Source organism: Nicotiana tomentosiformis, chromosome 4 (assembly GCF_000390325.3).
Source record: "Nicotiana tomentosiformis chromosome 4, ASM39032v3, whole genome shotgun sequence".
Classification (NCBI taxonomy): Eukaryota; Viridiplantae; Streptophyta; class Magnoliopsida; order Solanales; family Solanaceae; genus Nicotiana; species Nicotiana tomentosiformis.
The window spans coordinates 21,104,237-21,117,011 of NC_090815.1; the positions used below are offsets into that span (position 1 = coordinate 21,104,237).

The following is a 12,775-nucleotide window of genomic DNA, read 5'->3' on the forward strand; positions in this document are numbered from 1 at the left end:
TGGATAGTGTGCCGGGTGCCAGCCATGTGATTTTGGGTCGTGACATTGAACTTCTCAGCATAGGATGCATCCACCCTTATTCCCTCAACTTTATTACGCCCAGTTGCTGATGCTAAGGTGGATGCCTTCTTGAGACTTCACTGCTAAGTGTGCTCCAAATAGCCTTTTTTTCAAGGTTGGATGCGACGTATCCACCCTCTTCTTCTATAGCTGTTGACGGCCAATTTTGACCCTCTCCTTTTAAATTAATTTATTTATACTTAATAATTTACAATAAATATTTTCAAAGTATTTTCCAGTAATGAATATCCATTTTCACAAATTAACCAAGCATTAGTTTTAAAATTAATCACATGCAGTATTAACATTATGTAATTATAAATATACTTACTATTTTAAGATCATTAAAATAATTTTTATACGTAGGTTCTATAATTAATTTAATAAATTACTCTTTAACTTCTGATTAATTAGATTATTATGTGAAATTCGAAATTAGTGTTACAATTTAGGAAAATCAAGTATTTTATAAATAATTAATTTCAAATAATTAGTAGTATATAATAATAATAGTTGTAATTTTTACCACATTTATTGACAACTATTAAGTTTATAGAAATAAAATTCAAAAAGGGTTAAAAGACCAAAAGGCCACAATTGCAATTCTTGAATCAAATGTAAATTGGTCATTTTTTAAATTAATTTGGCCCAATTACTCAAGCCCAATCCGGAAAATACCCAGTCTAATAACCCCTCATTTTCCACCTTGGTGATCCGCGACAACCTCTCTGAACCAATCTGCTCGTGCCACGTCGCCCATCTCCCATACTCACATAAGAAACACACACGTATCTAAGCCGTTGATTCATCCTATCAACGGTCTATAATATATCTCGATTTCCCTTTATTTTAATGCCTCTCAGTTCTAATCTCAGTCGTTGAAACATACGGATCCGATGGCCCACATATTTTCATTATCACAATCCATTAATACCTAAATTATCAGGGTCGTTGATCAAATGATCTACCGGCCCAAATCTCTTCCTCACGTTTTAACCCAAAGACCAATTGGTCTCACCCCAGTACCCCTAATCATTTTCACTTCTGCCCCAGCCGCCCCTTTTTTCCTTTCATCTTTTTTCTCTCAGACCACCATGAACAATCAATCAACCAAAATTTGGCACTAATCTGTGCAAAGTCATGAATCTCTTATCACGTCGTCCTCTCTTGCTCCCTATCCAGGAATCCCACTGTTATTTCCCCCTTTTTGTTTAATAAATTTGAATCAAGATTCTAATCCTTTAAGATTGAAACACCATTTTGTCTTTGCTCTCAAATCCAACTGGCAGAGTCAAGTCGCTTTGTCCCTAGGCTATGAAGTTTGAGACCATATTTCCATTCTCGTTGATGGAGATTCAACCCCCGCAAATCTGAAACCGTAGACCAAATCGTGCAAGGTCAAATCTCTGAAAACCTCCTCTGTGTTGTTAAATCTATGGTATACATGAACGTTTAGGGTTATCATCATTATTCTTGGTCCAAGGTCAAGAGAAGCGACCTCTGGACATTAAGGCTCTTACCCTATGGTTTTTTCCCTCAACGGTCGACTTCTCTCCTCTCATGTAAAATCCTTAACTATTTTTTCCTTTGCGTTCTCCGATTTTACCTCTACTTTTCAATCATCACTCAATTATCGTCATCCTTCTCGATTTGATTTGAATCATTTGAGACCCTAGAACCTTAAATTATACTATAAATAGGGCCTTTAATGTTCTTATCTACCACCACCTAACACTGAAGAAACATACACAGACACGAGCACAATCAACCTAACACTGATAGCATCTAAGAAAATTTAGAGTTCAAAGACCTAGGTTTTCTTACTGTTCTTTTTCTTTCATTTTCTGAGTACTGTCGCTGGTTCAAACTTGAGGTTCCTGGTGTCTTAAGCAACTGAGAAGGCTTTCGTTTGGTTTGCTGCCCTAAAAAAGGTCAGCACATCCTCAATCTCTCTCTTTGTTCATCTCTTTTGAATGCTACAAGCATGTTAGTTATATTCTAGGATTATAGTTGGTTTATGGTGTTTGTGATTAACATGTTGGTGCTTATATTCTAATTAGTCTAATATCCATTTGTGATTATTTTTCTTGCTTTTGAGTCTTTAATCAATGACTGATTAAGACATTTAGTGATTCCTGTTGATTTTTTGTTTCTGAGTTTCTAATAGCCTACATGTTTGAGTTGTAATGTGTCTTGAATGATTGTGCATACCTGCCTAAATCCTACAGTCTTTCACTGATGATTCTGTTGTAACCTTTCTCCTCATATCATGCTTAATCTGATTCTATAAATGCGTGAAGTTTCCTTGTCTACATGAAGTCATTACTCCACTTGAAGTGTTCATGTAACTAACTAGGTATTGCATGTTCCTGTTTAATTCTTGATTTCATGCTTTGTCCAGAACTACTCAGTCCTTTCCCTACAGTTAGTTTGAAACCAAATCTGATCCTTAAATCTTATAAGGACCTTTGCTGATGCTATCCAAACGTGATAATTTATTTGAATCTAACACTATTAGGAGTATGACTCTGTTCAAGTCTTTAGGGATTCCATGTTTTAATCTATCAACTTGCAGACCTATTGAGAGAGCTGATCTTGTTCTAGATATCTTTGATAACCTCTGTAAATGGTTAGCCATGACTGTGTTGTTTGAATCTTCATTGATGACTTTTAAAGTGTTAAAGTAGTATTATCAACCTATGTATGTGCTAGAAGCAAACCAATTAGTTCACATTTGGTTTGCCAGAAACAAGAACATTTGTATATGTTGAGTTGTTGCATACATGACTCTGTATAGCTTAGCTTTTCTTAGAACATGCTCTTCTCTAATGTTCAGACCTTTATAGCATGCATGTGATGTTTCTTCTCCTTACATATGTGTGTTTAAGAGTCAAACCTTTAAATTCCCTTGATATATGTTTGTTTGATATCCAATGTAGACTATATGTTCTTATGTTAGGAGGGAAAGTATATTTGTGTGGTAAGTAATGTTATAGCATTTAGTTTACATTGAAAGGGCCTTATTGGCATTTAAACCTGTAAGAAAAATATGTTGTTAGTGTTTAAGGGTATTTGGGAGTGGAGTTTAACTCTAGGTTGGGTTACCTTTCCCGGCACAAGCATTGCCCTGGGCCTTGAGTCCCTTGGGAACTTTGAAGTGTCGGGGGATTTAAAGGGAGCATCGACCTTGAGCGGAACTTCCTCCTTAGCCCTTAATTCATTGACGCATTTAGTTCTTTATATGTTTAATGTTCAACGACAATGAAAGGTTTTCAATGTGAATTATTTGCCAAGTATAACTACCACATTAATATAATTTCCCGCAGTATTCAAATTATCGATTATCCTATTGTTCTAATTGTTTGTCTATATACATTTCATACATGTTTTGAATATGTTGAGTATGTGGGGTATACTTCTAATGACCTTCTTTCTTTTTGGGCATGTATACACTTGGGCCTGCTGAGTTCCTAGGGAAACTCAGGCCCAAACCAGCCCTGTTGCATTTTCTGGAGGATCCAGTCCGCTATAGTTGTGCTTTTCAGTTGCTGGGACCAATTACTCAACCCTAATCCGAAAACTACCCAGTCCAATAATCCCTCATTTTCCACCTTGGTGATCCGCGACAACCTCTCTGAACCAATATGTTCGCGCTACGTTGCACATCTCCCATACTCACATAAGAAACACACACGTATCTAAGTCGTTGATTCATCCGATCAAAGGTCCATAATTTATCTTTATTTCCCTTTATTTTAACGCCTCTCAATTCTAATCTCAGCCGTTGAAACACATGGATCCGACGGCCCACATATTTTCTTTATCAAAATCCGTTAATACCCAAATTATCAGGGTCGTTAATACCTAGAGACCAAGTGGTCCCACCCTAGTAACCCTAATCATTTTCACTTCCGCCCCAGCCGCCCCCTTTCCTCTTTCGTCTTTTTTCTCTCAGACCACCATGAACAATCAATCCACCATAACCTGGCACAAATCTATGCAAAGTCATGAATCTCTTATCACGTCGTCCTCTCTTGCTCCCAATTCAAGAATCTCGCTGTTATTTCCCCTTTTTTGTTCACTAAATCTAAGTCATCAGATTCTAATATCTTATGATTGAAACACCGTTCTGTCTTTGCTCTCAAATCCAACTGGCAGAGTCAAGTCGCTTTGTCCCTAGGCTATGAAGTTTGAGACCATATTTTTATTCTCGTTGATGGAGATTAAAAGATCCCAAATCTGAAACCCTAGACCAAATCGTGCAAGGTCAAATCTATAAAAACCTCCCCTGTTTTGTTAAATCTATGGAATGCATGAACGTTTCTCAGGGTTATCATGATTATTCTTGGTCCAGAGATCAAGTGAAGTGACCTCTGGACATTAAGGCTCTTACCCTATGGTTTTTTTTCCCTCAACGGTCGACTTCTCTCCTCTCAGGTAAAATCCTTAACTATGTTTTCCTCTGCGTTCTCTTATTTTACCTCTACTTTTCTATCATCACCCGATTATCATCATCCTCCACTATCTGATTTAAATCCTTTGAGACCCTAGAGCCTTAAATGGCACTATAAATAGGGCCTTTAGTGTTCTCATCTACCACTACTTAACACTGAAGAAACACACAAGACACGAGCACTATCAACCTAACACTGATAGCATCTAAGAAGATGTAGAGTTCAAAGACCTAGGTTTTCTTATTGTTCTTTTCCTTTCATTTTCTGAGTACTAGCGCTGGTTCAAACTTGAGGTTCCTGGGATCTTAAGTAATTGAGAAGGCTTTTGTTTGGTTTTCTACTCTCAAAAAGGTAAGCGCATCCCTCATCTCTCTCTTTGTTCATCTCATTTGAATGCTACGAGCATGTTAGTTATATTCTGAGGATTACAGTTATTTTATGGTGTTTGTGATTAGCATGTTAGTGCTAATATTCTAATTAATCTAATATCTATTTGTGATTATTTCTCCTGCTTTTGAGTCTTTAATCAATGACTGCTTAAGACATTAAGTGATTCTAGATGATTTTTTGTTTCTGAGTTTCTAACAGCCTACATGTTTGAGTTGTAATGTGTCTTGAATGATTGTGCATACATGCCTAAACCCTACAGTCTTTCACTGATGATTCTGTTGTAACCTTTTTTCCCATGTCATGCTTAATCTGATTCTATAAATGTGTGAAGTTTCCGTGTCTATATAAAGTCATTACTCCACTTAAAGCGTTCATGTAACTAACTAGGTATTGCATATTCCTATTTAATTCCTGATTTCATGCCTTGTCTAGAACCACTCCAGTCCTTTCCCTACTGTTAGTTTGAAACCAAATCTGATCCTTAAATTTTATAAGAAACTTTACTGATGCTATCCAAACATGATAATTTATTTGAATCTAACACTATTAGGATTATGACTCTGTTGAAGTCTTTAGGGATTCCATGTTTTAATCTGTCAACTTGCAGACCTATTGAGTGAGTTGATCTTGTTATAGATATCTTTGATGACCTTTGTAAATGGTTAGCCATGATTGTGTTGTATGAATCTTCATTGATGACTTTTAAAGTGTTAAAGTAGTATTATCAACCTTGTATGTGGTATAAGCAAACCAATTAGTTCACATTTGGTTTGCTAGAAACAAGAACATGTGTATCTGTTGAGTTGTTGCATATATGACTATGTATAGCTTGCCTTTTCTTAGAACATGCTCTTCTCTAATGTTCAGACCTTTATAGCATGCTTGTGATGTTTCTGCTCCTTACCTATGTGTGTTTAAAAGTCAGATCTTTAAATTCCCTTGATATATGTTTGTTTGGTATCCAATGTAGACTATATGTTCTTATGTTATGAGGGAAAGTATATAATGTTTTTGGTAAGTAATGCTATAGGCTTTAGTTTACATTGAAATGACCTCATTGGCATTTAAACCTGTAAGAAAAATATGTTGTTAGTGTTTAAGGATATTTTGGAGTGGAGTTTAACTCTAGGTTGGGTTGCCCTCCCCGGCACAAGCATTACCCTGGGCCTTGAGTCCCTTGGGAGTTTTGAAGTGTCGAGGGATTCAAAGGGAGCATCGACCTTGTGCGAAACTTCCTCCTTAGCCCTTAATTCATTGACGTATTTAGTTCTTTAGGGGTTTAATGTTCAAAGACAACGAAAGGTTTTTAATGTGAATTATTTGCCATGTAGAACTACCACATTAATATAATTTCTCACAATATTCAAATTAACGATTATTCTATTGTTCTAATTGTTTGTCTATATACATTTCATACATGTTTTGAATATGTTGAGTATGTGGGGTATACTTCTAATGACCTTCTTTCTTTTTGGGCATGTATACACTTGGGCCTGCTGAGTTCCTAGAAAACTCAGGTCCAAACCAGTCTTGTTGCATTTTCTGGAGGATCCAGTCCGCTATAGCCGTGCTTTTCAATTGTTGGGCCTATCTTATTGAGGCCCAACCATCAGAGTCCAGTCTTCTCTCCCTTATTGCTTTCGTTACTGTTCATTACTTCCATAGCCTAGTTTACTGCTTTATTACTTTCGCTTACTGCCTTTCTCATTTTATCATATTTCATTATCATGTATTTAACACTCATATATGTGTTTTACCTTCATGATTTAAATACCAACTGAAACATATGCAAACTTTAACCAATATAGGACTTAAAGAGAATTAGTTAGCAATTAATCTTCGCTCCGCTAATTATAACTTATTCATCTTCTATACCCACCTCTCTTAAAGATTTTTTTGAAGCCCATGCTCTAACCAAAAACAACAGCCCATTTTCAAAAGAAATTAGAAAAAGAATCGTTGGGTTTTTACTTACATGGAATGAAACCAAATTTTTCATAAAAAACGGTACTGCCACCCACAAATGAGTTTTCAAAGATTGCTCTTCTTTTATCACTTTTTTACTCTTTTAGAATTATAAAAGCATTTATTCTTTAAATTAATTACTTTCATAACTTAATAATTACAAGCCTTAAAATATGGGCTACTTTCAGAATCCTTTTAACCTTCTATAACTCTTCTATAAACTCACATCCTCCTTAAGTCTCACATATACACTCCCTTAATATATAGTAAACCATGCCTTAGTAGCAATTAAGCATAGTATAAATAACTGGTTCCTAAAAATTAGTCTAAGTCCTATGGAGCTACCTCAGGTAGATTTTAAGGGGTGCCTAACACCTTCCCGTTAGAACAAGAACCCTTACCCATAATCTCACCGGTTTGCGGACCTATAAGGAATATGACTTAGTAATTAAATAGGTACCCTAGTATACCTTTAAATATTAGGTGGCGACTCTCTTTCATCAACAATAGAGAAACCACAAGTTGAATCTTGTCTTGACTAGCGCAAAATAGGGTGCAACAACAGCTGGAGCATCTTTTCGTCATATTTTTGCACTCCAAATATCCTAAATCATCACACACAATTTAATTAATCATAAAACTAATAATTAACACATGTTGGGCATTTTTAACACCAATAGCACCAAAAAGCGGTTAAAACATGGGTAAAGTAATATAAAAATATATAGAAATATGTCCAACATCACCATCCCACATTTAAATATTAGTTCGTCCTCGAGCAAAGTAAAATCAACCTATAATAGACGGAACAAAATTAAGCTTATCACTATCAAGCCACAACTTTTCAATTAAGCTCAAGCACCAATGACTTTGGTTGATACCAACAATTAGTCCTTTGCATATACATTCTTTACTTACCTTCCCATGTATAAAATATCCCAAGCACAATGTTGAACAGTTCAAAACAATCAAATAGCAAATTTGGGACATCTCAACCTAAGAAACTGACTCTCTAGCATAACTACTTTCAGGCCAACTTACTCACTCTGACTGAAGAGCTTAATAAAGTCACCTATCCATCATGAAATATGTGTCCTCACCACAAATCAAAGAAAGATAGTCCACACACTCAAATAAAATTCAAACGTAATTTAAGGACTTCAAACAATGGAAGAAATCACTCACTCTCTCAAAGAAGTCCACACGCGCAAAAAAGGTACCATAGGCTTGCCCGTTATGTAAATCTCTACTAATGCAGGCCTGCTCAGTCTAAAATTAATTAGGACATTATCGTAGTTGTAACACGGGCTAAGGGACGGGTAGGATATATATAGAAAATAGTTGTTAACCCTTCTAAGAACTTTAACACGTCAAGTAATCACTCTAAGCGCAACTTTCTTCAACCCAACTTCAAACATCACAAACAACATCACCCCCAAAACATTCCCTTTTTCTTTAAGCACTACTTTGACTCACACTCACTAGCAAGGACAAGATGTATTCATGCTTTTGCTAAAAAAAAGTTACAAAATTATTTCTTTCCTTTTTTTTCCTACGATTTTTGCTAGTGGTTTATTTCTTAAAAATGAGTATACCTTTCTTCCTTTCGTTGGTTCCACTCGAAAGTCAACCCAATTCCCTCCTTTCTTATTTTAGCTTATTTTACAAGTTAAGTACTTTAATAGGTAAAAGGATCAAAATAATATCGATTAAGAATAAAATAAAAGGTATGGGCTTGTTATGTGGGTACCAAACAAAAGGTTTACATGCCCAACATGGCTAACTAGGGATGATTTTTATTTGTGGTAGCATTAAAATTCAAAAAGGATCAAAGAAGGCCTAAAATCATATTTCAAACCGAGCAAAACCTAGGATCTCACTTCAACTCACATGTAGGGCAAGTTCTAGACACAAATATACTATATGGAACTACACAAAAAATTTCACCACATAATAGCACATAATTCAAATAGGATGGCTACATTCCAACTCTCAATCAAAGCAAGTACAGAGTTAATCCATACTTTTAATGCATAAGCCACAGCAGTTAGCACAAGAGTCAAAAAAAATGAGCCTAAGCATCACAAAACAAGCTATTCTACTTTTCAAGGCACAAATAGTTCTCAAAAACTCATGAAGAAAGTTATAACTCATATGCCTGCCCGGGTGTAACTTTGTTGGTATCAAACAAGTCACTAAATATGCCAGATTCAGTCTGAGTCTTTATATCCTACACTATTCTAAAAATAAAAAAAACTACTCAGCTCAAAAATTCATCCTTTGAAAAAGAATCGATGCCCAAAGAAAGACCAAAAGGGATTATTGTCTACCTAAGACTAACTAAAATCAAAAAGAATTTTTTTTCTTTTCATTGGACCTTAATCCCTCAAGAAAGTTGCCCACAAAATTCATCGTCGGGAAAAGTCCAAAACAATTCTGATTTTTTTTTCTGTATTTTCATTTTTATTTTTTGAAGAAACTACTCTAAACTAGACTACTTCTAGCTATGGGTTAAAAAAAATAATGAGAAATATTTTTTATACAATTACACTCAGAAAGTAATTTCTCCATCCCACACTTATATTATGCATAGTTCTCGATGCATGATCACATAGAAAAATATAAAAACAAGGATGAGAAATGATCCCTGAGACTCTCTAGGGCTTAGCTAGCAACATGATCCTCAATATTAAGCGTAGGGACGACCCCATACTTAAGCTCAAACATGCTCCTCAACTTCAACTTCGGGTACTCAGACTTCCCCTAATCTGCAAACAAAATTAAAATAAAACATGACACTATAAAAATAAAATTAAAATTAAAAATAAAATACAAGTTGGGTTGCCTCCCAACAAGCGTTTGATTTAACGTTGCAGCACGACTCTACTACTCTACTCAGGTTGGGTGCTTTTGCTTCTTTTTTCTCCCATGAAGTCTAGCCTTTTTGCACGCTCTAGGAAGATCTCTTCTTTTATATCTGGCTCTTTTCTCAATCATCTTTACACACTCAGCTTGCAAAACCACATCCTCTAACTTAATTTTTTCACCTGGATCACTACAAGTCACATAAGGACTCTGCTCTCTCCCCTTTGATTCCACCACAGTAATCATGCACAAGTCCTCATAATGCTTAGGGAGCTTAAGTGCATGATACATATTAAAAGTGATTTCCTCATCATCAACTCCCATCTTCAACTTCCCTTCCCTCACATCAATAATCGCTCCACCAGTATCTAAGATCGGTCACCCCAAAATAATGGGCTTCCTCATCTGCCTCATAATCAACAACAATAAAATCAGCAGGAAGAACAAACTTTCCTGCTCGAATTAACACATCCTCAATAATTCCTTATGGCATCACTAGTGACCTATCTGCCAACTATAAAGTGATTGTAGTGGGTCTAAGGACCCCCAATCCTAGTTGCTTAAACAAAGATGATGGCATCAAATTTATACTAGCCCCTAAATCACACAGGGCTCTACCAACTTCTTATTTTCCAAGAGACAGAGGAATTGTGAAACTTTTAGGACCCTTTAACTTAGGAGGAAGTTTACTCTGAACTCTAGTACTGCACTCTTCAGTAAGAGCAATTGTTTCAAACTCTGTATGTTTTCGCTTGTTTTCCACAATATCCTTGAGATACTTTGCATACTTAGGCACTTCCTGCAAAATTTCCACCAAAGGCAAATTCACACGCACTTGGCTCAGAATATCTAAGAAATTCTTGTACATAGCATCATCTTTTTGCTTCTGCAGTCTTTGTAGAAATAAAGGTGGTGGCCTTGTCACAATTACTGGCTCTGATCTTTCGCTCTTTTTCTCATTCTCCTCAACTGGCTTGGGAACTAATTCTCCTTCAGGACTATCTGTATACTTATTTTTATTTGGAACTTCTTCTAATACTCTTCCATTTCTCAGGGAAACCACATTGACTTGAGCTTTAGGATTAGGCTCAGTATCACTAGGAAGAGCCCCAGTTGGCCGATTATTTTGAGCATTGGCAAGTTGCCCTATTTGTCGCTCCAAATTTCGAATAGCTGATGAGTGGGCTGCTACTTGGGCATGCTGGTCAGCCATCAATTTCTTTAGCATCTTCTCAATGTGACTCGTCAAGCTTGTAAGTTGCTTAGCTTGTGGTGGTCAATATTGGTGTTGAGGAGCTTGTGGCCTGTATTGATTCTGAGCACCTTGTTTTTTCCCCGAAGAGAAGTTTGGGTGGTTTCTCCAATTAGGATTGTAAGTATTACCATATTGATTCTAATTAGCTTGGCCTCTATTAGCATTCCCCACAAAGTAAACTGACTCTGGATTTGCTGGACAAGCATTATTGGTATTGCTCTCACCGCAGACTTCGCAAAACACCTGCACTTGTTGTACTTGTTGTACTGGTTGAATATATTGCATTGGTTGAAACTGTTGTTGGTTATAAACCACATTCATCTTGCTCATTTCATTCGCTAGAGATGCTACCTGTGTAGATAATACTAATACAATATCCAATTCAAGTACCCCGGCAGCTTTGTGGGTTGTGTGTCTACCTGCTTCCCCTTGCCAATATGGTTTGCTTTTTGAAAACTTGTTCAACAGCGCATAGATTTCATCAAAGCTCTTTTTCAATACTTGACCACCAGTTGTTGCGTATACCACTATTTTTGTTTCATGGTGAAGACCTTCAATAAAAGTGTGTGCCAGTACCTTGTTGATTTGGTTATGGTGTGGACAGTCTCTTAGGAGCCCCTTGAATCGCTCCCAGGCTGCATAAAATGATTCACCTTCTCTTTGTTTGAATGCAACTATCTCACTTATTATCTTTGCGATTTTACCAGACGGAAAGAACCTAGCCAAGAATTTGTGAGCCAAATCATTCCATGATGCAATAAAGTTGGCTGCCTCATATTTAAACCATCTCTTGTCCTCTCCCAACAGAGAAAAAGGGAGCAATGTGAGCCTAACATAATCAGATGTGACCCCGTTAGTGATATAGGCATCACTAATCTCCAGAAAATTTAGAATATGCTATTAGGGGTCCTCGTGTGGCAGCCCCATGAACTGTCCATTTGCATAAAGTAGCTGAATCATGCTCTGCTTAAGCTCGAAGTGCCCAGTAATCCTAGGCTTAACGATACTAGAGGTGACATTAGCAATGCTGGGCATAGCCACCTCTTGTACCACCAACGGGTGTTCATCTACCATTTCAATAGGAAGTTGAATGAGTGCTTGTAGATTATTTAATTCCCGAGCTTCTCTCAACCTTCTACAAAATGCTCTCTCAGGTTCTGGGTCAAAAGTGTGTAGTCTATCCTAGCTTCTAACCCGTCGCATTCAAGCAAAGTACCTGAGATCAAACACCCAACCAAAAAGAAGATTAAAAACTTAACTCGATGAGTAGTAAAAGCTTAATCTAGTAAAATAATTAATTTTGAATTCCCCAGCAATGGTGCCAAAAACTTGTTTCCCTAAATCGCACACGCAATTATACGCGTTCAATCAAGTAATAAAGAGTGAGTAGAGTATTATTCCCACGAGGACTTGTGATCAATTATGAACTAAATCGAGCAAATTCTAATTTATCGAGTCAAGAACAATGCCAAGGTAATTTTTGTTTAATTAATTCTACTAACTAGAACTTTGATTAAAAGATAAAATAATTAACTAGCATACTTAGCACGAAGGGTTGAATTCAATGAGAAATAATATTTCAGGGTTATGGCTGGCTAACAATCCTGTTGAATTCTTTATCGACTCAACTTATTAATTTATCTGGGTTATTAACCTGCAAGGACAATAATACTTGTAAATATTCGACAACTTCTACTCGCCTATTCAATTTACGCTAACCCCTATATTCCTATGAGATTAGATATAAAGAGAACTCATTACAATTTCTTGCACAATTGGCTAAGCA

At 36.4% G+C, this 12,775-nt stretch overlaps 1 non-coding gene across 1 annotated transcript; it reads left to right on the forward strand.

Moving 5' to 3' along the window:
* Window positions 1–11,575: 11,575 nt before the first annotated feature.
* LOC117274017 (small nucleolar RNA R71) lies at window positions 11,576–11,682 on the forward strand. Its single transcript, XR_004504080.1, has one exon. It is a non-coding gene; the product is annotated as a small nucleolar RNA R71 (small nucleolar RNA).
* Window positions 11,683–12,775: the final 1,093 nt, after the last annotated feature.